Consider the following 22,139-nt stretch of genomic DNA (forward strand, 5'->3'; position numbering starts at 1 on the left):
AAACCAGGATTATGGAAAAACTACTAGCTCCGAGAGAGACAAAATACACCTTTCTACATTAAAAGAAAGTTCCCATTATAGGGTCATAAAATGCTTATGTTGCAAACAGTTTTCCTTCCCCTCCTCCCCCCACCCCAATTTTTCACAATTTCTTCAATTCTCTCATATTTATCCTGATTCCATGCTGGTTTGAAGCTTTGGAAAATAAACACTGAAAAACTCCCAGAATTTCTTTTTCACAAGTAAAAACGGGAAACACAGACCACTACTTCAAAGCAGGGTTATAGAACCATAGGTTTTCCTTTGAACCGGACCAGAGTCCAGATAATCCCCCTTACAATTTCTAAGGGCTAGTCACCTGGATGAAAGTCGCTCAGCAGCGTTTAACCCAGAGCTGGGGACATGTTCTAGCCTTCTCAGAGAGCAAGAATGGTGGGAATCCTGGCTACTATCCTGCCCATCTCAGCTTTGCCACGCGGGAAGAGACAAAACCTTCCCGAGCGCCAGTGGCTCCCGTGGTGTTAGTAGGGAAGCGTCATTCATTGCTTCCAGCGTGGAGGACAATTGGCAGGTACCATGGGGAGAAGCATTGTCAGACTCAGTGAAGGAAGGAGAAATAGCTATTCAGATGAAGTAGAACAAGCCAGAGAGAAAAGACAAGCTTTTAATGGGAAACCTGCTGATTGCAGAGACAAGGAGCAAGGACATCATGGAGACACAGTAATGTGCACAAAGAAAGCCCTTCTTTGAAAGCCTGCTGATAGATACCACCCAGTCACACAACATCTGAAAGCAGATGGAGCATTTCACTGCTGAGAACTCAGCACACCAAAGCCACAAGGAGCACAGCTCCCAGGGGAGGAAACACCCAAACTTTTCTTCACACCCAACAGAACAAGTTCAAAGCTAACCACTCAGACTGTGTTCCTTTCCCCTGCTCTTCTCAGGAAGAGCAAGACACTCTTCCACAGCAGAAAGCAGCTGTCTCAGAACAGCACTCTCAGCCATTGTCATGCTCAGAAAGAAACACTACAGTTCCTCATCGTGGTTAGCGAGACCAAGCTTTTGCAACCACCCTTCTCCAGTCACCAACTAAAGAAATGATCCCTGAAAGCATAGCCTTAACCAACACCCACCTGGACAGTCACAGACCATTCCGGCGCATTGTCCTCTAACTGGTGGGTGCTACAATTTGGCCTTCCCGAGAGAGAGAGCACTACGAGAAGCCCCACGTGAACAGATCCTGGCTCTCAACTCTGCCCTCCAGGACCCCCTTCCCTAGGCTGCCTATCAAAGCAAAGATGCTCAAAGTAGCCATCCCCTTTCATTTGCATAACCTGAAGACACAGACAGGCCACTCAACCAATCTTCTCCCCGCTCCCTTCTCGGCAATGCCTAAGACAACAGTCCTCTAGCTGGCCAAGCCAAGAGCTCTCTAGAAACCACAGCCTATGCAGTTTTGGACACCCAGAGCACCTTTCTTCGGCACCAGAGACCAAACTGGAGAAAGTCAGCGGTGGGGAGCCGGGCTCTGCAACGAGGGGTGTTTCCTGAACCCCAGGGCCAGTCTTACCATTCTCCAGGGAGCGGGAGCATTGACATGATAGTTTATCAAACCACTCAATAGTTTTTTCAGGTCCTTATTTTTGCTAAGCACTAACACTTTCTGCAATCGTGTCTTGAAGTTCTGAGACTGAAGGAGTCTCGCAGTGTAAAACACAGAACACCCACATAGGGTGGAGATTGGAAAAATCAAATCACGTTAATATCACGGTATGATTGGCCCACAAGGAGACGCTGCCCGCCTATTTCTTTGCGTCCTTGTCATAAACAGATAAGTAAGAGTTTATTGAACAGAAGTACTTCATCTCTCTTTTGCCTGTAAAGGGTTAAGTTCAGAGAGCCTGGCTGTCCCCTGACCAGAGAACCAATCAGGGGACAGGATACTTTCAAATCTTGAAGGAGGGAAGTTTTTGTGTGTGCTGTTAGATTTTGGTGGTTGTTCACTCTGGGGGCTCAGAGGGACCAGACGTGCAACCAGGTTTGTCTCCAATCTCCCTGATACAGGCTCTTATAGGTTCAAAATAGTAAGTACTAGGTAGATAAAGCGAGTTAGGCTTATGTTTGTTTTTTTTATTTGCAAATGTGTATTTGGCTGGAAGGAGTTTAAATGTGTATTTGGTTGGGAGGAGTTCAAATGTGTATTTGCCTGGAAGGAGTCAAATTTGTATTTTGCTAAAAGGATTTTAAGTTGTACTTGAATACTTAGGCTGGGAGGGTATTCCCAGTGTCTATAGTTGAAAGACCTTGTAACATATTCCATCTTAAATTTATAAAGATCATTTTTACCTTTGTTCTTTCTTTAATTCAAAGTTATTCTTGTTTAAGAACCTGATTGTTTTTTTTTTATTCTGGTGTGAGACCCCAGGGGACGGGGTCTGAATTCAGCAGGGAATTGGTGGGGAGAAAGGAGGGAAGGGGGAGAGAGAGGCTAATTTCTCTCTGTGTTAGGATTACTGTCTCTCTCAGGGAGAATCTGGGAGGGGAAGAGAGAAGGAGGGGGGAAGGTGCATTTTCCTCTCTGTTTTAAGATTCAAGGAGTTTGAATCACAGTGATCTTCCAGGGTAACCCAGGGAGGGGAAGCCTGGGAGAGGCAACGGTGAGGGAAAGGGTTTACTTTCCTTATCTTAAGATCCAGAGGGTCTGGGTCTTGGGGGTCCCCGGGGCAAGGCTTTAGGGGGACCAGAGTGTACCAGGCACGGGAATTCCTGGTTGGTGGCAGCGCTACAGGTTCTAAGCTGGTAATTGAGCTTAGAAGAATTCATGCTGGTAATCCATCTTTTGGACGCTAAGGTTCAGAGTGGGGAATTATACCATGACAGTCCCTTTAGCGCGGCGCTGAATTCAATCGCTCAATCAATCACCCACTGATAAAGACAAGCTAAGAAGGTAAATTTGGGCTGAAAACCACAAATCTATGCCTGAATACCAACAAGAAAATCAGTGCTTCGAACTTTTCAAGACAAGTAAAGACAGGAGCCAAGAGGATGCATTGTGCTGCAAGTACGGCAGTGTTGAGGTCAGCGCTCGTGATGACTGAATAAAGGAGCGTGTCAAAAGCAAGCAACACAAGAAGCTTAAAGAAGAAAGTGAGCTTTGCGATAAACGGTCAATATGAGGAGCTTTCAATGGGGCTTTAGCGAAAGAGAGCCCAGAGCACGAGCGTGGCAATAAATTTCTGCATGCTCTTTGTTTCCTGGGACAATCACCGTTAAATTGCTGGGGGTGGGTTGTGGGGGCCTATTAGTGACTTTGTGCAGCAATCGTGTCCAGCAGCAAGAACCCTTCCTAATGCGGACAACCTGATTCGTAAGGATCTGAAAGATAATGATGATGCTTTAGTAGCAAAACTGATGCAAGGAATGGATGGAGATGTGGCGTCTAGTCTGATTTTTCAGGAGTCTCCTGATGCTTTGGACCTTCCAATTCTTGGCCATTGGTTACTGTTGGTTGATTTCAAAGTCAGAAAGCCTCGGTGCTTTTGTGCTGAGGAGACATTCGTTCCCGCTGCTCATAACCGTTTTGTCGCCGCAGCCATAACTAACATGGTGGAGATGTACCAGCTATATTGGCTACAACTGATTCAAATTCTGCATCCTACAGGGACAAGTTTGCCTGGGACGTTAAACTCATTCAGAAGCCGGAGCTGCTGCCTATTTTCTGTCCCGCTCATCTGGTTAATCTTGCGCTCTCAGCATCTACTGCTACAGAGGAAATGAAAGAAGTTCAATCTTGCAGCATTGGATTAAGGGCCTTTTTCCAGCATGCGAACAATTGGAAGGCCTTCTTTTACACAGAGCGAGACCAGTGCAGAGGCCCGCCCGTTGTGCCACGTGGGGAGAGGAGCTGGTATTTTCCTGCCCGTCACGTAAATAACACGGCGACTGTGCTAATGCCTCTCCTAGATCATCCTGAGTGTGTTGGTTCTCAAGCAGAAACTCTGAAGAGACTGGCGACTAAGCAGAACGACTGCCAGATTCTGCGCACCAAGGTAATGTTCATTGTTGGAAGCTTGCAATCGCTGTGCGACACACAGAAAACACTGGAGTTTTCTCTGGCTACTGCCACCACGTTTGCCAATACAGATGTTTAATGGATCCTGACAACCAAATTCTCAGCTGAATTGAGCACAAAAGCTGAAGGAGAAGCAGACAGCGAGAAAACCCAGCTGTTTCTGGAAATCCTTCTGACCCTGGAACACAAGGAAACCAAAAAAGCATTCAAAACCTTCCATACAATGCCCAGCGAGAAATGGGAGACGACCGTGACCCGTAATCTGAACCCCAAAGTGCGTGGTGCCGAAGATTCTTTTTGGAATGTCCTCTTCCAGGTGTTTCACCCCCTTCTTCAAGGTCAATTTTGCAGCAGACTGCGGCCGTTATGCCAGAGTGGTGCAACTATTTGCCACTAAAGATGAACTTTCAAATCTGAAAGGAGAAGTTACTACTGACATAAACGTGCCTACCCCTGACAACGCAAACCTGGATGTGCTTGCTTTTTGGAACAGTCATCAAGACACACTTCCCAACTGCAGCAAAGAGGCACGGTGAGCTTTGAGTGTACCTCCTTATCGATTGAGGCAGAGTGCATAGTTTCAAAGTTGGGCTACCTCCAAGCCAGCATGAGGCTCAACTGGAGCGAGGATAGCTTGAAGAAAATTACCTGAGCGTACGCAAACCAGGATTATGGAAAAACTACTAGCTCCGAGAGAGACAAAATACACCTTTCTACATTAAAAGAAAGTTCCCATTATAGGGTCATAAAATGCTTATGTTGCAAACAGTTTTCCTTCCCCTCCTCCCCCCACCCCAATTTTTCACAATTTCTTCAATTCTTTCATATTTATCCTGATTCCATGCTGGTTTGAAGCTTTGGAAAATAAACACTGAAAAACTCCCAGAATTTCTTTTTCACAAGTAAAAACGGGAAACACAGACCACTACTTCAAAGCAGGGTTATAGAACCATAGGTTTTCCTTTGAACCGGACCAGAGTCCAGATAATCCCCCTTACAATTTCTAAGGGCTAGTCACCTGGATGAAAGTCGCTCAGCAGCGTTTAACCCAGAGCTGGGGACATGTTCTAGCCTTCTCAGAGAGCAAGAATGGTGGGAATCCTGGCTACTATCCTGCCCATCTCAGCTTTGCCACGCGGGAAGAGACAAAACCTTCCCGAGCGCCAGTGGCTCCCGTGGTGTTAGTAAGGAAGCGTCATTCATTGCTTCCAGCGTGGAGGACAATTGGCAGGTACCATGGGGAGAAGCATTGTCAGACTCAGTGAAGGAAGGAGAAATAGCTATTCAGATGAAGTAGAACAAGCCAGAGAGAAAAGACAAGCTTTTAATGGGAAACCTGCTGATTGCAGAGACAAGGAGCAAAGACATCATGGAGACACAGTAATGTGCACAAAGAAAGCCCTTCTCTGAAAGCCTGCTGATAGATACCACCCAGTCACACAACATCTGAAAGCAGATGGAGCATTTCACTGCTGAGAACTCAGCACACCAAAGCCACAAGGAGCACAGCTCCCAGGGGAGGAAACACCCAAACTTTTCTTCACACCCAACAGAACAAGTTCAAAGCTAACCACTCAGACTGTGTTCCTTTCCCCTGCTCTTCTCAGGAAGAGCAGGGCACTCTTCCACAGCAGAAAGCAGCTGCCCCAGAACAGCACTCTCAGCCATTATCATGCTCAGAAAGAAACACTACAGTTCCTCATCGTGGTTAACGAGACCAAGCTTTTGCAACCACCCTTCTCCAGTCACCAACTAAAGAAATGATCCCTGAAAGCATAGCCTTAACCAACACCCACCTGGACAGTCACAGACCATTCCGGCGCATTGTCCTCTAACTGGTGGGTGCTACAATTTGGCCTTCCCGAGAGAGAGAGCACTACGAGAAGCCCCACGTGAACAGATCCTGGCTCTCAACTCTGCCCTCCAGGACCCCCTTCCCTAGGCTGCCTATCAAAGCAAAGATGCTCAAAGTAGCCATCCCCTTTCATTTGCATAACCTGAAGACACAGACAGGCCACTCAACCAATCTTCTCCCCGCTCCCTTCTCGGCAATGCCTAAGACAACAGTCCTCTAGCTGGCCAAGCCAAGAGCTCTCTAGAAACCACAGCCTATGCAGTTTTGGACACCCAGAGCACCTTTCTTCGGCACCAGAGACCAAACTGGAGAAAGTCAGCGGTGGGGAGCCGGGCTCTGCAACGAGGGGTTTTTCCTGAACCCCAGGGCCAGTCTTACCATTCTCCAGGGAGCGGGAGCATTGACATGATAGTTTATCAAACCACTCAATAGTTTTTTCAGGTCCTTATTTTTGCTAAGCACTAACACTTTCTGCAATCGTGTCTTGAAGTTCTGAGACTGAAGGAGTCTCGCAGTGTAAAACACAGAACACCCACATAGGGTGTAGATTGGAAAAATCAAATCACGTTAATATCACGGTATGATTGGCCCACAAGGAGACGCTGCCCGCCTATTTCTTTGCGTCCTTGTCATAAACAGATAAGTAAGAGTTTATTGAACAGAAGTACTTCATCTCTCTTTTGCCTGTAAAGGGTTAAGTTCAGAGAGCCTGGCTGTCACCTGACCAGAGAACCAATCAGGGGACAGGATACTTTCAAATCTTGAAGGAGGGAAGTTTTTGTGTGTGCTGTTAGATTTTGGTGGTTGTTCACTCTGGGGGCTCAGAGGGACCAGACGTGCAACCAGGTTTCTCTCCAATCTCCCTGATACAGGCTCTTATAGGTTTAAAATAGTAAGTACTAGGTAGATAAAGCGAGTTAGGCTTATGTTTGTTTTTTTTATTTGCAAATGTGTATTTGGCTGGAAGGAGTTTAAATGTGTATTTGGTTGGGAGGAGTTCAAATGTGTATTTGCCTGGAAGGAGTCAAATTTGTATTTTGCTAAAAGGATTTTAAGTTGTACTTGAATACTTAGGCTGGGAGGGTATTCCCAGTGTCTATAGTTGAAAGACCTTGTAACATATTCCATCTTAAATTTATAAAAATCATTTTTACCTTTGTTCTTTCTTTAATTCAAAGTTATTCTTGTTTAAGAACCTGATTGTTTTTTTTTTATTCTGGTGTGAGACCCCAGGGGACGGGGTCTGAATTCAGCAGGGAATTGGTGGGGAGAAAGGAGGGAAGGGGGAGAGAGAGGCTAATTTCTCTCTGTGTTAGGATTACTGTCTCTCTCAGGGAGAATCTGGGAGGGGAAGAGAGAAGGAGGGGGGAAGGTGCATTTTCCTCTCTGTTTTAAGATTCAAGGAGTTTGAATCACAGTGATCTTCCAGGGTAACCCAGGGAGGGGAAGCCTGGGAGAGGCAACGGTGAGGGAAAGGGTTTACTTTCCTTATCTTAAGATCCAGAGGGTCTGGGTCTTGGGGTTCCCCGGGGCAAGGCTTTAGGGGGACCAGAGTGTACCAGGCACTGGAATTCCTGGTTGGTGGCAGCGCTACAGGTTCTAAGCTGGTAATTGAGCTTAGAAGAATTCATGCTGGTAATCCATCTTTTGGACGCTAAGGTTCAGAGTGGGGAATTATACCATGACAGTCCCTTTAGCGCGGCGCTGAATTCAATCGCTCAATCAATCACCCACTGATAAAGACAAGCTAAGAAGGTAAATTTGGGCTGAAAACCACAAATCTATGCCTGAATACCAACAAGAAAATCAGTGCTTCGAACTTTTCAAGACAAGTAAAGACAGGAGCCAAGAGGATGCATTGTGCTGCAAGTACGGCAGTGTTGAGGTCAGCGCTCGCGATGACTGAATAAAGGAGCGTGTCAAAAGCAAGCAACACGAGAAGCTTAAAGAAGAAAGTGAGCTTTGGGATAAACGGTCAATATGAGGAGCTTTCAATGGGGCTTTAGCGAAAGAGAGCCCAGAGCACGAGCGTGGCAATAAATTTCTGCATGCTCTTTGTTTCCTGGGACAATCACCGTTAAATTGCTGGGGGTGGGTTGTGGGGGCCTATTAGTGACTTTGTGCAGCAATCGTGTCCAGCAGCAAGAACCCTTCCTAATGCGGACAACCTGATTCGTAAGGATCTGAAAGATAATGATGATGCTTTAGTAGCAAAACTGATGCAAGGAATGGATGGAGATGTGGCGTCTAGTCTGATTTTTCAGGAGTCTCCTGATGCTTTGGACCTTCCAATTCTTGGCCATTGGTTACTGTTGGTTGATTTCAAAGTCAGAAAGCCTCGGTGCTTTTGTGCTGAGGAGACATTCGTTCCCGCTGCTCATAACCGTTTTGTCGCCGCAGCCATAACTAACATGGTGGAGATGTACCAGCTATATTGGCTACAACTGATTCAAATTCTGCATCCTACAGGGACAAGTTTGCCTGGGACGTTAAACTCATTCAGAAGCCGGAGCTGCTGCCTATTTTCTGTCCCGCTCATCTGGTTAATCTTGCGCTCTCAGCATCTACTGCTACAGAGGAAATGAAAGAAGTTCAATCTTGCAGCATTGGATTAAGGGCCTTTTTCCAGCATGCGAACAATTGGAAGGCCTTCTTTTACACAGAGCGAGACCAGTGCAGAGGCCCGCCCGTTGTGCCACGTGGGGAGAGGAGCTGGTATTTTCCTGCCCGTCACGTAAATAACACGGCGACTGTGCTAATGCCTCTCCTAGATCATCCTGAGTGTGTTGGTTCTCAAGCAGAAACTCTGAAGAGACTGGCGACTAAGCAGAACGACTGCCAGATTCTGCGCACCAAGGTAATGTTCATTGTTGGAAGCTTGCAATCGCTGTGCGACACACAGAAAACACTGGAGTTTTCTCTGGCTACTGCCACCACGTTTGCCAATACAGATGTTTAATGGATCCTGACAACCAAAATCTCAGCTGAATTGAGCACAAAAGCTGAAGGAGAAGCAGACAGCGAGAAAACCCAGCTGTTTCTGGAAATCCTTCTGACCCTGGAACACAAGGAAACCAAAAAAGCATTCAAAACCTTCCATACAATGCCCAGCGAGAAATGGGAGACGACCGTGACCCGTAATCTGAACCCCAAAGTGCGTGGTGCCGAAGATTCTTTTTGGAATGTCCTCTTCCAGGTGTTTCACCCCCTTCTTCAAGGTCAATTTTGCAGCAGACTGCGGCCGTTATGCCAGAGTGGTGCAACTATTTGCCACTAAAGATGAACTTTCAAATCTGAAAGGAGAAGTTACTACTGACATAAACGTGCCTACCCCTGACAACGCAAACCTGGATGTGCTGGCTTTTTGGAACAGTCATCAAGACACACTTCCCAACTGCAGCAAAGAGGCACGGTGAGCTTTGAGTGTACCTCCTTATCGATTGAGGCAGAGTGCATAGTTTCAAAGTTGGGCTACCTCCAAGCCAGCATGAGGCTCAACTGGAGCGAGGATAGCTTGAAGAAAATTACCTGAGCGTACGCAAACCAGGATTATGGAAAAACTACTAGCTCCGAGAGAGACAAAATACACCTTTCTACATTAAAAGAAAGTTCCCATTATAGGGTCATAAAATGCTTATGTTGCAAACAGTTTTCCTTCCCCTCCTCCCCCCACCCCAATTTTTCACAATTTCTTCAATTCTTTCATATTTATCCTGATTCCATGCTGGTTTGAAGCTTTGGAAAATAAACACTGAAAAACTCCCAGAATTTCTTTTTCACAAGTAAAAACGGGAAACACAGACCACTACTTCAAAGCAGGGTTATAGAACCATAGGTTTTCCTTTGAACCGGACCAGAGTCCAGATAATCCCCCTTACAATTTCTAAGGGCTAGTCACCTGGATGAAAGTCGCTCAGCAGCGTTTAACCCAGAGCTGGGGACATGTTCTAGCCTTCTCAGAGAGCAAGAATGGTGGGAATCCTGGCTACTATCCTGCCCATCTCAGCTTTGCCACGCGGGAAGAGACAAAATCTTCCCGAGCGCCAGTGGCTCCCGTGGTGTTAGTAGGGAAGCGTCATTCATTGCTTCCAGCGTGGAGGACAATTGGCAGGTACCATGGGGAGAAGCATTGTCAGACTCAGTGAAGGAAGGAGAAATAGCTATTCAGATGAAGTAGAACAAGCCAGAGAGAAACGACAAGCTTTTAATGGGAAACCTGCTGATTGCAGAGACAAGGAGCAAGGACATCATGGAGACACAGTAATGTGCACAAAGAAAGCCCTTCTCTGAAAGCCTGCTGATAGATACCACCCAGTCACACAACATCTGAAAGCAGATGGAGCATTTCACTGCTGAGAACTCAGCACACCAAAGCCACAAGGAGCACAGTTCCCAGGGAAGGAAACACCCAAACTTTTCTTCACACCCAACAGAACAAGTTCAAAGCTAACCACTCAGACTGTGTTCCTTTCCCCTGCTCTTCTCAGGAAGAGCAAGACACTCTTCCACAGCAGAAAGCAGGTGCCCCAGAACAGCACTCTCAGCCATTGTCATGCTCAGAAAGAAACACTATAGTTCCTCATCGTGGTTAGCGAGACCAAGCTTTTGCAACCACCCTTCTCCAATCACCAACTAAAGAAATGATCCCTGAAAGCATAGCCTTAACCAACACCCACCTGGACAGTCACAGACCATTCCGGCGCATTGTCCTCTAACTGGTGGGTGCTACAATTTGGCCTTCCCGAGAGAGAGAGCACTACGAGAAGCCCCACGTGAACAGATCCTGGCTCTCAACTCTGCCCTCCAGGACCCCCTTCCCTAGGCTGCCTATCAAAGCAAAGATGCTCAAAGTAGCCATCCCCTTTCATTTGCATAACCTGAAGACACAGACAGGCCACTCAACCAATCTTCTCCCCGCTCCCTTCTCGGCAATGCCTAAGACAACAGTCCTCTAGCTGGCCAAGCCAAGAGCTCTCTAGAAACCACAGCCTATGCAGTTTTGGACACCCAGAGCACCTTTCTTCGGCACCAGAGACCAAACTGGAGAAAGTCAGCGGTGGGGAGCCGGGCTCTGCAACGAGGGGTGTTTCCTGAACCCCAGGGCCAGTCTTACCATTCTCCAGGGAGCGGGAGCATTGACATGATAGTTTATCAAACCACTCAATAGTTTTTTCAGGTCCTTATTTTTGCTAAGCACTAACACTTTCTGCAATCGTGTCTTGAAGTTCTGAGACTGAAGGAGTCTCGCAGTGTAAAACACAGAACACCCACATAGGGTGGAGATTGGAAAAATCAAATCACGTTAATATCACGGTATGATTGGCCCACAAGGAGACGCTGCCCGCCTATTTCTTTGCGTCCTTGTCATAAACAGATAAGTAAGAGTTTATTGAACAGAAGTACTTCATCTCTCTTTTGCCTGTAAAGGGTTAAGTTCAGAGAGCCTGGCTGTCACCTGACCAGAGAACCAATCAGGGGACAGGATACTTTCAAATCTTGAAGGAGGGAAGTTTTTGTGGGTGCTGTTAGATTTTGGTGGTTGTTCACTCTGGGGGCTCAGAGGGACCAGACGTGCAACCAGGTTTCTCTCCAATCTCCCTGATACAGGCTCTTATAGGTTCAAAATAGTAAGTACTAGGTAGATAAAGCGAGTTAGGCTTATGTTTGTTTTTTTTATTTGCAAATGTGTATTTGGCTGGAAGGAGTTTAAATGTGTATTTGGTTGGGAGGAGTTCAAATGTGTATTTGCCTGGAAGGAGTCAAATTTGTATTTTGCTAAAAGGATTTTAAGTTGTACTTGAATACTTAGGCTGGGAGGGTATTCCCAGTGTCTATAGTTGAAAGACCTTGTAACATATTCCATCTTAAATTTATAAAAATCATTTTTACCTTTGTTCTTTCTTTAATTCAAAGTTATTCTTGTTTAAGAACCTGATTGTTTTTTTTTTATTCTGGTGTGAGACCCCAGGGGACGGGGTCTGAATTCAGCAGGGAATTGGTGGGGAGAAAGGAGGGAAGGGGGAGAGAGAGGCTAATTTCTCTCTGTGTTAGGATTACTGTCTCTCTCAGGGAGAATCTGGGAGGGGAAGAGAGAAGGAGGGGGGAAGGTGCATTTTCCTCTCTGTTTTAAGATTCAAGGAGTTTGAATCACAGTGATCTTCCAGGGTAACCCAGAGAGGGGAAGCCTGGGAGAGGCAACGGTGAGGGAAAGGGTTTACTTTCCTTATCTTAAGATCCAGAGGGTCTGGGTCTTGGGGGTCCCCGGGGCAAGGCTTTAGGGGGACCAGAGTGTACCAGGCACTGGAATTCCTGGTTGGTGGCAGCGCTACAGGTTCTAAGCTGGTAATTGAGCTTAGAAGAATTCATGCTGGTAATCCATCTTTTGGACGCTAAGGTTCAGAGTGGGGAATTATACCATGACAGTCCCTTTAGCGCGGCGCTGAATTCAATCGCTCAATCAATCACCCACTGACAAAGACAAGCTAAGAAGGTAAATTTGGGCTGAAAACCACAAATCTATGCCTGAATACCAACAAGAAAATCAGTGCTTCGAACTTTTCAAGACAAGTAAAGACAGGAGCCAAGAGGATGCATTGTGCTGCAAGTACGGCAGTGTTGAGGTCAGCGCTCGCGATGACTGAATAAAGGAGCGTGTCAAAAGCAAGCAACACGAGAAGCTTAAAGAAGAAAGTGAGCTTTGGGATAAACGGTCAATATGAGGAGCTTTCAATGGGGCTTTAGCGAAAGAGAGCCCAGAGCACGAGCGTGGCAATAAATTTCTGCATGCTCTTTGTTTCCTGGGACAATCACTGTTAAATTGCTGGGGGTGGGTTGTGGGGGCCTATTAGTGACTTTGTGCAGCAATCGTGTCCAGCAGCAAGAACCCTTCCTAATGCGGACAACCTGATTCGTAAGGATCTGAAAGATAATGATGATGCTTTAGTAGCAAAACTGATGCAAGGAATGGATGGAGATGTGGCGTCTAGTCTGATTTTTCAGGAGTCTCCTGATGCTTTGGACCTTCCAATTCTTGGCCATTGGTTACTGTTGGTTGATTTCAAAGTCAGAAAGCCTCGGTGCTTTTGTGCTGAGGAGACATTCGTTCCCGCTGCTCATAACCGTTTTGTCGCCGCAGCCATAACTAACATGGTGGAGATGTACCAGCTATATTGGCTACAACTGATTCAAATTCTGCATCCTACAGGGACAAGTTTGCCTGGGACGTTAAACTCATTCAGAAGCCGGAGCTGCTGCCTATTTTCTGTCCCGCTCATCTGGTTAATCTTGCGCTCTCAGCATCTACTGCTACAGAGGAAATGAAAGAAGTTCAATCTTGCAGCATTGGATTCAGGGCCTTTTTCCAGCATGCGAACAATTGGAAGGCCTTCTTTTACACAGAGCGAGACCAGTGCAGAGGCCCGCCCGTTGTGCCACGTGGGGAGAGGAGCTGGTATTTTCCTGCCCGTCACGTAAATAACACGGCGACTGTGCTAATGCCTCTCCTAGATCATCCTGAGTGTGTTGGTTCTCAAGCAGAAACTCTGAAGAGACTGGCGACTAAGCACAACGACTGCCAGATTCTGCGCACCAAGGTAATGTTCATTGTTGGAAGCTTGCAATCGCTGTGCGACACACAGAAAACACTGGAGTTTTCTCTGGCTACTGCCACCACGTTTGCCAATACAGATGTTTAATGGATCCTGACAACCAAAATCTCAGCTGAATTGAGCACAAAAGCTGAAGGAGAAGCAGACAGCGAGAAAACCCAGCTGTTTCTGGAAATCCTTCTGACCCTGGAACACAAGGAAACCAAAAAAGCATTCAAAACCTTCCATACAATGCCCAGCGAGAAATGGGAGACGACCGTGACCCGTAATCTGAACCCCAAAGTGCGTGGTGCCGAAGATTCTTTTTGGAATGTCCTCTTCCAGGTGTTTCACCCCCTTCTTCAAGGTCAATTTTGCAGCAGACTGCGGCCGTTATGCCAGAGTGGTGCAACTATTTGCCACTAAAGATGAACTTTCAAATCTGAAAGGAGAAGTTACTACTGACATAAACGTGCCTACCCCTGACAACGCAAACCTGGATGTGCTGGCTTTTTGGAACAGTCATCAAGACACACTTCCCAACTGTAGCAAAGAGGCACGGTGAGCTTTGAGTGTACCTCCTTATCGACTGAGGCAGAGTGCATAGTTTCAAAGTTGGGCTACCTCCAAGCCAGCATGAGGCTCAACTGGAGCGAGGATAGCTTGAAAAAAATTACCTGAGCGTACGCAAACCAGGATTATGGAAAAACTACTAGCTCCGAGAGAGACAAAATACACCTTTCTACATTAAAAGAAAGTTCCCATTATAGGGTCATAAAATGCTTATGTTGCAAACAGTTTTCCTTCCCCTCCTCCCCCCACCCCAATTTTTCACAATTTCTTCAATTCTTTCATATTTATCCTGATTCCATGCTGGTTTGAAGCTTTGGAAAATAAACACTGAAAAACTCCCAGAATTTCTTTTTCACAAGTAAAAACGGGAAACACAGACCACTACTTCAAAGCAGGGTTATAGAACCATAGGTTTTCCTTTGAACCGGACCAGAGTCCAGATAATCCCCCTTACAATTTCTAAGGGCTAGTCACCTGGATGAAAGTCGCTCAGCAGCGTTTAACCCAGAGCTGGGGACATGTTCTAGCCTTCTCAGAGAGCAAGAATGGTGGGAATCCTGGCTACTATCCTGCCCATCTCAGCTTTGCCACGCGGGAAGAGACAAAATCTTCCCGAGCGCCAGTGGCTCCCGTGGTGTTAGTAGGGAAGCGTCATTCATTGCTTCCAGCGTGGAGGACAATTGGCAGGTACCATGGGGAGAAGCATTGTCAGACTCAGTGAAGGAAGGAGAAATAGCTATTCAGATGAAGTAGAACAAGCCAGAGAGAAAAGACAAGCTTTTAATGGGAAACCTGCTGATTGCAGAGACAAGGAGCAAGGACATCATGGAGACACAGTAATGTGCACAAAGAAAGCCCTTCTCTGGAAGCCTGCTGATAGATACCACCCAGTCACACAACATCTGAAAGGAGATGGAGCATTTCACTGCTGAGAACTCAGCACACCAAAGCCACAAGGAGCACAGCTCCCAGGGGAGGAAACACCCAAACTTTTCTTCACACCCAACAGAACAAGTTCAAAGCTAACCACTCAGACTGTATTTCTTTCCCCTGCTCTTCTCAGGAAGAGCAAGACACTCTTCCACAGCAGAAAGCAGCTGCCCCAGAACAGCACTCTCAGCCATTGTCATGCTCAGAAAGAAACACTACAGTTTCTCATCGTGGTTAGCGAGACCAAGCTTTTGCAACCATCCTTCTCCAGTCACCAACTAAAAAAATGATCCCTGAAAGCATAGCCTTAACCAACACCCACCTGGACAGTCACAGACCATTCCGGCGCATTGTCCTCTAACTGGTGGGTGCTACAATTTGGCCTTCCCGAGAGAGAGAGCACTACGAGAAGCCCCACGTGAACAGATCCTGGCTTTCAACTCTGCCCTCCAGGACCCCCTTCCCTAGGCTGCCTATCAAAGCAAAGATGCTCAAAGTAGCCATCCCCTTTCATTTGCATAACCTGAAGACACAGACAGGCCACTCAACCAATCTTCTCCCCGCTCCCTTCTCGGCAATGCCTAAGACAACAGTCCTCTAGCTGGCCAAGCCAAGAGCTCTCTAGAAACCACAGCCTATGCAGTTTTGGACACCCAGAGCACCTTTCTTCGGCACCAGAGACCAAACTGGAGAAAGTCAGCGGTGGGGAGCCGGGCTCTGCAACGAGGGGTGTTTCCTGAACCCCAGGGCCAGTCTTACCATTCTCCAGGGAGCGGGAGCATTGACATGATAGTTTATCAAACCACTCAATAGTTTTTTCAGGTCCTTATTTTTGCTAAGCACTAACACTTTCTGCAATCGTGTCTTGAAGTTCTGAGACTGAAGGAGTCTCGCAGTGTAAAACACAGAACACCCACATAGGGTGTAGATTGGAAAAATCAAATCACGTTAATATCACGGTATGATTGGCCCACAAGGAGACGCTGCCCGCCTATTTCTTTGCGTCCTTGTCATAAACAGATAAGTAAGAGTTTATTGAACAGAAGTACTTCATCTCTCTTTTGCCTGTAAAGGGTTAAGTTCAGAGAGCCTGGCTGTCACCTGACCAGAGAACCAATCAGGGGACAGGATACTTTCAAATCTTGAAGGAGGGAAGTTTTTGTGTGTGCTGTTAGATTTTGGTGGTTGTTCACTCTGGGGGCTCAGAGGGACCAGACGTGCAACCAGGTTTCTCTCCAAGCTCCCTGATACAGGCTCTTATAGGTTCAAAATAGTAAGTACTAGGTAGATAAAGCGAGTTAGGCTTATGTTTGGTTTTTTTTATTTGCAAATGTGTATTTGGCTGGAAGGAGTTTAAATGTGTATTTGGTTGGGAGGAGTTCAAATGTGTATTTGCCTGGAAGGAGTCAAATTTGTATTTTGCTAAAAGGATTTTAAGTTGTACTTGAACACTTAGGCTGGGAGGGTATTCCCAGTGTCTATAGTTGAAAGACCTTGTAACATATTCCATCTTAAATTTACAAAGATAATTTTTACTTTTGTTCTTTCTTTAATTCAAAGTTATTCTTGTTTAAGAACCTGATTGTTTTTTTTTAATCTGGTGTGAGACCCCAGGGGACGGGGTCTGAATTCAGCAGGGAATTGGTGGGGAGACAGGAGGGAAGGGGGAGAGAGAGGCTAATTTCTCTCTGTGTTAGGATTACTGTCTCTCTCAGGGAGAATCTGGGAGGGGAAGAGAGAAGGAGGGGGGAAGGTGCATTTTCCTCTCTGTTTTAAGATTCAAGGAGTTTGAATCACAGTGATCTTCCAGGGTAACCCAGAGAGGGGAAGCCTGGGAGAGGCAACGGTGAGGGAAAGGGTTTACTTTCCTTGTCTTAAGATCCAGAGTGTCTGGATCTTGGGGGTCCCCGGGCAAGGCTTTAGGGGGACCAGAGTGTACCAAGCACTGGAATTCCTGGTTGGTGGCAGCACTACAGGTTCTAAGCTGGTAATTGAGCTTAGAGGAATTCATGCTGGTAATCCATCTTTTGGACGCTAAGGTTCAGAGTGGGGTATTATACCATGACAGTCCCTTTAGCGCGGCGCTGAATTCAATTGCTCAATCAATCACCCACTGATAAAGACAAGCTAAGAAGGTAAATTTGGGCTGAAAACCACAAATCTATGCCTGAATACCAACAAGAAAATCAGTGCTTCGAACTTTTCAAGACAAGTAAAGACAGGAGCCAAGAGGATGTATTGTGCTGCAAGTACAGAAGTGTTGAGGTCAGCGCTCGCGATGACTGAATAAAGGAGCGTGTCAAAAGCAAGCAACACGAGAAGCTTAAAGAAGAAAGTGAGCTTTGGGATAAACGGTCAATATGAGGAGCTTTCAATGGGGCTTTAGCGAAAGAGAGCCCAGAGCACGAGCGTGGCAATAAATTTCTGCATGCTCTTTGTTTCCTGGGACAATCACCGTTAGATTGCTGGGGGCGGGTATTGGGGGCCTATTAGTGACTTTGTGCAGCAATCGTGTCCAGCAGCAAGAGCCCTTCCTAATGCGGACAACCTGATTCGTAAGGATCTGAAAGATAATGATGATGCTTTAGTAGCAAAACTGATGCAAGGAATGGATGGAGATGTGGTGTCTAGTCTGATTTTTTAGGAGTCTCCTGATGCTTTGGACCTTCCGATTCTTGGTCGTTGGTTACTGTTGGTTGATTTCAAAGTCAGAAAGCCTCGGTGCTTTTGTGCTGAGGAGACATTCATTCCCGCTGCTCATAACCGTTTTGTCGCCGCAGCCATAACTAACATGGTGGAGATGTAACAGCTATATTGGCCACAACTGATTCAAATTCTGCATCCTACAGGGGCAAGTTTGCCTGGGACGTTAAACTCACTCAGAAGCCGGAGCTGTTGCCTATTTTCTCTCCCGCTTATCTGGTTAATCTTGCGCTCTCAGCATCTGCTGCTACAGAGGAAATGAAAGAAGTTCAATCTTGCAGCATTGGATTCAGGGCCTTTTTCGAGCATGCGAACAATTGGAAGGCCTTCTTTTACACAGAGCGAGACCAGTGCAGAGGCCCGCCCGTTGTGCCACGTGGGGAGAGGAGCTGGTATTTTCCTGCCCGTCACGTAAATAACACGGCGACTGTGCTAATGCCTCTCCTAGATCATCCTGAGTGTGTTGGTTCTCAAGCAGAAACTCTGAAGAGACTGGTGACTAAGCAGAACGACTGCCAGATTCTGCGCACCAAGGTAATGTTCATTGTTGGAAGCTTGCAATCGCTGTGCGACACACAGAAAACACTGGAGTTTTCTCTGGCTACTGCCACCACGTTTGCCAATACAGATGTTTAATGGATCCTGACAACCAAAATCTCAGCTGAATTGAGCACAAAAGCTGAAGGAGAAGCAGACAGCGAGAAAACCCAGCTGTTTCTGGAAATCCTTCTGACCCTGGAACACGAGAAACCAAAAAAGCATTCAAAACCTTCCATACAATGCCCAGTGAGAAATGGGAGACGACCGTGACCCGTAATCTGAACCCCAAAGTGCGTGGTGCCGAAGATTCTTTTTGGAATGTCCTCTTCCAGGTGTTTCACCCCCTTCTTCAAGGTCAATTTTGCAGCAGACTGCGGCCGTTATGCCAGAGTGGTGCAACTATTTGCCACTAAAGATGAACTTTCAAATCTGAAAGGAGAAGTTACTACTGACATAAACGTGCCTACCCCTGACAACGCAAACCGGGATGTGCTGGCTTTTTGGAACAGTCATCAAGACACACTTCCCAACTGCAGCAAAGAGGCATGGTGAGCTTTGAGTGTACCCTCTTATCGATTGAGGCAGAGTGCATAGTTTCAAAGTTGGGCTACCTCCAAGCCAGCATGAGGCTCAACTGGAGCGAGGATAGCTTGAAGAAAATTACCTGAGCGTACGCAAACCAGGATTATGGAAAAACTACTAGCTCCGAGAGAGACAAAATACACCTTTCTACATTAAAAGAAAGTTCCCATTATACAGTCATAAAATGCTTATGTTGCAAACAGTTTTCCTTCCCCTCCTCCACCCACTCCAATTTTTCACAATTTCTTCAATTCTTTCATATTTATCCTGATTCCATGCTGGTTTGAAGCTTTGGAAAATAAACACTGAAAAACTCCCAGAATTTCTTTTTCACAAGTAAAAACGGGAAACACAGACCACTACTTCAAAGCAGGGTTATAGAACCATAGGTTTTCCTTTGAACCGGACCAGAGTCCAGATAATCCCCCTTACAATTTCTAAGGGCTAGTCATCTGGATGAAAGTCGCTCAGCAGCGTTTAACCCAGAGCTGGGGACATGTTCTAGCCTTCTCAGAGAGCAAGAATGGTGGGAATCCTGGCTACTATCCTGCCCATCTCAGCTTTGCCACACGGGAAGAGATAAAATCTTCCCAAGCGCCAGTGGCTCCCGTGGTGTTAGTAGGGAAGCGTCATCCATTGCTTCCAGCGTGGAGGACAATTGGCAGGTACCATGGGGAGAAGCATTGTCAGACTCAGTGAAGGAAGGAGAAATAGCTATTCAGATGAAGTAGAACAAGCCAGAGAGAAAAGACAAGCTTTTAATGGGAAACCTGCTGATTGCAGAGACAAGGAGCAAGGACATCATGAAGACACAGTAATGTGTACAAAGAAAGCCCTTCTCTGAAAGTCTGCTGATAGATACCACCCAGTCACACAAGATCTCAAAGCAGATGGAGCATTTTACTGCTGAGAACTCAGCACACCAAAGCCACAAGGAGCACAGCTCTCAGGGGAGGAAACACCCAAACTTTTCTTCACACCCAACAGAACAAGTTCAACACTAACCACTCAGACTGCGTTCCTTTCCCCTGCTCTTCTCAGGAAGAGCAAGACACTCTTCCATAGCAGAAAGCAGCTGCCCCAGAACAGCACTCTCAGCCATTGTCATGCTCAGAAAGAAACACTACAGTTCCTCATTGTGGTTAGCGAGACCAAGCTTTTGCAACCACCCTTCTCCAGTCACCAACTAAAGAAATGATTCCTGAAAGCATAGCCTTAACCAACACCCACCTGGACAGTCACAGACCATTCCGGCACATTGTCCTCTAACTGGTGGGTGCTACAATTTGGCCTTCCCGAGAGAGAGAGCACTACGAGAAGCCCCACGTGAACAGATCCTGGCTCTCAACTCTGCCCTCCAGGACCCCCTTCCCTAGGCTGCCTATCAAAGCAAAGATGCTCAAAGTAGCCATCCCCTTTCATTTGCATAACCTGAAGACACAGACAGGCCACTCAACCAATCTTCTCCCCGCTCCCTTCTCGGCAATGCCTAAGACAACAGTCCTCTAGCTGGCCAAGCCAAGGTCTCTCTAGAAACTACAGCCTATGCAGTTTTGGACACCCAGAGCACCTTTCTTCGGCACCAGAGACCAAACTGGAGAAAGTCAGCTGTGGGGAGCCGGGCTCTGCAACGAGGGGTGTTTCCTGAACCCCAGGGTAAGTTGACCTATACTACACAACTCCAGCTACGTGAATAATGTACCCTAGGTCGTGTTACCACGGCGGGTAGATGGGAGAAAATCTTACCTTACTCTTCTCATTGAGGGTAGAGTACAGGGGTCAACTGGAGAGTGATCTGTAGTCGATTTGGTGGGTCTTCACTAGACCCACTAATTGACTGCCGGTGTATTGATCTCAGAGCCTCAATCCCAGCTGTAGTGTAGACCTGCTCTGAGTATTACCTAGTCCCTAGAGCAATGGTGTGGGAGTCTGAACCTGGCCCAGCCAGTTACAGTGGGTGGCCTGGCGCTGGTCACTTCACTTCTCTGGTATTCAGTCACGCCCTATGTGAAAGGTGATAGCAAGCTTTGCCACATCCCTGGGGCATAGTTAATCCATTTTTAAAGTGATTTGAGGTCTCTGGATGGGAGGTGTTAAAGTATCATGAGTCTTCCCTTTTTTACTAGGCTGCATATTACAAGCTTTGAAGAGAGACCTTGATATTGAGTTTTTCAATAAAGTTGTAATGAACAGACTATGGCCAGAGAAGGGCTGGGAGTGTCATACCGTGAGGACAGGATAACTTCAGAATTACATCATCACTATATGTGCCGAGTAGAAACCACAGGTTCCTCTTAAACCAAGTGATGAGCAAACCCTTGCAGGTTTAAAGTTTTGGTTTAGGGTGGATAAGACTCCCCAGGGCTGGAAGAAGAAGATTATCAATCAGAACCTATGAAGAAGAAGGCCCTGAGGCTTAGATATAAGAAGGTAGTTTGATCTACTCTCTGCCACAGACAGCTTGGTAAATTGCTTATCCTCTCTGTGCCTCCATTTCCTAACATGTAACATGGGAGTGATGATACTTGCTTATGTCAAAAGAGTGTTATGAGGGTAAATGGACTGGTGATTGCAAAGCATCTTCAGAGAGAAGTTCAAATATTATTAAAATGTAGGTGCTTATCTGAACTATCAGAACCTATGAAAAGTTGGGCCAGAAATTGACTGGGAACCTGCTATTACTGGTATTTCCTACTTCTAGCCAGGCCAGAACTGCTGCAAAACAAGCTCTCTTTCAGTGGCATTGCGAATCCTCCTTCAGGTCCTTGCTAGAACATATAAATAGAGACAGCCATGGCAAGGCAAAGAAACACTGTTTGAATTCATCACAGTCTTCAAAGTTCGGTGTGAGCTTGCACCGTTCCGGGGTTGGGAAATAGTGTGCTTCTTATGAAAGCCAAAACCACTGCTCCCATCCCCACTGATCATCTACCCTCAGTCCAGATTAACTATACCAACGGTCATTGCTCAGTTACATTCGTTTCCAAGACATACTCCTTTTGTGTTAAAATAGTCTACCTGTTTATAAAACGAGTTATCATAATGGTTCCATCTAGATTTGAGAGAAATCTGTGCAGTAACAGGAAAAGATCTCGTTCCTGAACCAAGGAGTTTGGGTTCAATCCAATACCCAGTGAGAGAGACTCCCAATGGAAAGACTCTCATCAGTGGGCACTGGATCAGGGGTCTGGAAATCTAAATTTAACAGACAATAAATGATAAACAACTATAAGAATTATAATAACTCTCTCTCTTTCTCTCTAGCTGTACATATATATGTATGTATATTATACAT

The 22,139-nt window shown here is 46.3% G+C and overlaps 5 non-coding genes across 5 annotated transcripts; all 5 read right to left on the reverse strand.

Annotated features, from left to right (window-relative positions):
• Nucleotides 1–909: 909 nt before the first annotated feature.
• Nucleotides 910–1,123, reverse strand: LOC127046109 (small nucleolar RNA U3). Its single transcript, XR_007772965.1, has one exon. It is a non-coding gene; the product is annotated as a small nucleolar RNA U3 (small nucleolar RNA).
• A 4,521-nt stretch (nucleotides 1,124–5,644) lies between these two features.
• LOC127046108 (small nucleolar RNA U3) lies at nucleotides 5,645–5,858 on the reverse strand. Its single transcript, XR_007772964.1, has one exon. It is a non-coding gene; the product is annotated as a small nucleolar RNA U3 (small nucleolar RNA).
• Nucleotides 5,859–10,379: 4,521 nt separating this feature from the next.
• On the reverse strand, nucleotides 10,380–10,593 carry LOC127046120 (small nucleolar RNA U3). The gene has a single exon (XR_007772976.1). It is a non-coding gene; the product is annotated as a small nucleolar RNA U3 (small nucleolar RNA).
• Nucleotides 10,594–15,114: 4,521 nt separating this feature from the next.
• Nucleotides 15,115–15,328, reverse strand: LOC127046121 (small nucleolar RNA U3). Its single transcript, XR_007772977.1, has one exon. It is a non-coding gene; the product is annotated as a small nucleolar RNA U3 (small nucleolar RNA).
• Nucleotides 15,329–19,847: 4,519 nt separating this feature from the next.
• On the reverse strand, nucleotides 19,848–20,061 carry LOC127046118 (small nucleolar RNA U3). Its single transcript, XR_007772974.1, has one exon. It is a non-coding gene; the product is annotated as a small nucleolar RNA U3 (small nucleolar RNA).
• Between the last annotated feature and the right edge of the window lie 2,078 nt (nucleotides 20,062–22,139).

Source organism: Gopherus flavomarginatus, chromosome 2, assembly GCF_025201925.1.
Source record: "Gopherus flavomarginatus isolate rGopFla2 chromosome 2, rGopFla2.mat.asm, whole genome shotgun sequence".
Classification (NCBI taxonomy): Eukaryota; Metazoa; Chordata; order Testudines; family Testudinidae; genus Gopherus; species Gopherus flavomarginatus.